We start from the raw sequence: 2,911 nt of genomic DNA, 5'->3' as shown, positions 1-2,911 counted from the left end.
GTCTATTTTCCATCTACCATTTATGCTACTTATTCTCTGTACCTTTCCCCTTCTCTGCCCCTCCCACTCCCCTGTTGATAACCCTCCATGTGATCTCCATTTCTGTGGTTCTGTTCCTGTTCTAGTTGTTTGCTTAGTTTGCTTTTGTTTTTGTTTTAGGTGTGGTTGTTAATAACTGTGAGTTTGCTGTGATTTTTACTGTTCATATTATTTATCTTCTTTTTCTCAGATAAGTCCCTTTAACATTTCATATAATAAGGGCTTGGTGATGATGAACTCCTTGAACTTGACCTTATCTGAGAAGCACTTTATCTGACCTTCCATTCTAAATGAAAGCTTTGCTGGATACAGTAATCTTGGATGTAGGTCCTTGGCTTTCATGGCTTGGAATACTTCTTTCCAGCCCCTCCTTGCCTGTAAGGCTTCTTTGGAGAAATCAACTGACAGTCTTATGGGAACTCCTTTGTAGGTAACTGTGTCCTTTTCTCTTGCTGCTTCTAAGATTCTCCCCTTCTGTTTCATCTTGGGGAATGTAATGATGATGTGCCTTGGTGTGTTCCTCCTTGGGTCCAGCTTCTTTGGGACTCTCTAAGCTTCCTGGACTTCCTGGAAATCTATTTCCTTTGCCAAATTAGGGAAATTCTCCTTCATTATTTGTTCAAATAAGTTTTCAATTTTTTGTTCTTCCTCTTCTCCTTCTGGCACCCCTATAATTCGGATGTTGGAACATTTAAAGATGTCCTGGAAGTTCCTAAGCCTCTCCTCATTTTTTTTGAATTCTTGTTGCTTCATTCTTTTCTGGTTGGATGTTTCTTTCTTCCTTCTGGCCCACACCATTGATTTGAGTCCCAGTTTCCTTCCCATCACTATTGGTTCTCTATTTATTTTCCTTTGTTTCTCTTAGCATAGCCTTCATTTTTTCATCTAATCTGCAACCAAATTCAACCAATTCTGTGAGCGTCCTTATCACCAGTGTTTTGAAGTGTGCACCTGATAGGTTGGCTATCTGTCCGTTGCTTAGTTGTATTTTTTCTGGAGCTTTGATCTGTTCTTTCATTTGGGCCATTTCTTTTTTGTCTTGGCACACCTGTTACATAAAGGGGAGGAGCCTTAGGTGTTCGCCAGGGCGGGGTAATGCTGGTTGCTGTGCTGTGATGCTGTACATGGGGGAGGGGCCGAGAGGGAGCAATGGCACTTGCTCTACTGTCTGCTGGATTTCATTCACTCCTTCTGCTACCCACAATCAAACTGGACCCCACTGGTGCTGATTCCCAAGTGGGTGGGCTTGTGCATCCTCTAGGCCCCTGTGGGTCTGTCCAAGGAACTCTCCCGTGAGGCTGGGAGTTTCTCTTCCTGCTGCTTCAACCCCCACAAGTGTTTTCAGTCAGAGGTTTGAGGCCTTATTTCCCCACGCTGGAGCCCTGGGTTGTGTGGTCTGTTTCGCTCCTCTGCTGTTCCTCCCAGTTTATCTATGGGCGAATGTGGGGCCACAGGGTCTGCCAGCCACCACCTTGTGGGGTCTGCTATCTGCAGCCTGGCCTGACCCGTTCCACTATCTGCTACCTTGCTGGGTCCACCATCCTCTGTCTTGCCACGAGTCCTCTCCACTCTGGCTGCCTATCTCTGCCCCTCCTACAGGTCTGGATGAATGTTTCTTCTTTATCTCCTTGGTTGTTGGACTTCCACACAGTTCGATTTTCTGTCAGTTCTGGTTGTTTTTTGTTTTTAAATTGTTGTTAATCCTCCTTCTGGTTGTATGAGGAGGCACAGTGTGTCTACCTTCAGCTCCATACTGGCCAGAAGCCTCCTTGTTGATTTTTTGTCTAAAAGATCTATTCAATGATGATAGTAGGTTGTTAAATTCCCCTTCTATGACTCTATTGTCATCTATATCTTCCTTAAAGTCCACCAAGATTTTCTTTATATATTTAGGTGCACTTATGTTGGGTGTATATATGTTTACAAGGATTATATCCTCTTGGTGGATCAATCCCTTTGATGTTATGTAGTAACATTCTTTTCTTTTATTATGGCCTTTGTTTTGCAGTCTATTTCATCAGATGTAAGTAATGCTACCACAGCCTGTTTGTCATATCCACTTGAATGGAATATTTTTTCCATATCTTCACTTTTAGCCTATGTAAATTTTTTGTTCTGAGGTGAGTCTCTGGTAATCAAGATATATATATATCTTGATTTCTTATCCATTCAGCTACCTTATGTCTTATCCATTCAGCTACCTTATGTCTTTTGATTGGAGCATTTAATCCATTAACATTTAAGCTTATTATTAATAGATTCTTATTCAGTGCCATTTTTTTCTTTTTATACATATGTTCCTTTTCTCTCTATTTCTCCTTTTTTAAAAGCAGACTCTTTAACATCTCTGCAATGCTGATTTGGTGGTAATGAACTCCTTTAGTTTTTTCTGGGAAGCTCTTTATTTTGCCTTCAGTTTTAAGTGATAGTCTTGCTGGATAGAGCAGCCTTGGTTGCAGATTCTTGCTTTCAATTACTTTGGATACTTCATGCCAATCCCTTCTGGCCTGAAATGTTTCTGTTGAGAAATCACCTGACAGTTTTATGGGAACTCCTTTTGTAGGTAACTAACTGGTTCTTTTTGCTGCATTGAAGGTTCTCTGTCTTTAAACTTTGCCTTTTTAATTAGTTTGTGTCTCAGTGTGGGTCATTTCAGGTTCATCTTGATTGAGACTCTTTGCTTCCTGAACTTTTGTGATTTTTCCCTTCACCTGGTAGGTACACTTCCTGTCATTATTTTTTCAAACAGGTTTTCTATCCCTTGCTCACTTTCTTCTCCTGTGGTATTCCTATGATGTGAATATTATTATTATATTTCATGTTGTCCCAAAGTTTCCATGAACTATCTTTATTCTTTCTAAGTCTTCTTTCT

This window comes from Desmodus rotundus, chromosome 8 (assembly GCF_022682495.2).
Source record: "Desmodus rotundus isolate HL8 chromosome 8, HLdesRot8A.1, whole genome shotgun sequence".
Lineage (NCBI taxonomy): Eukaryota > Metazoa > Chordata > Mammalia > Chiroptera > Phyllostomidae > Desmodus > Desmodus rotundus.
This window is presented reverse-complemented; position numbering follows the sequence as displayed.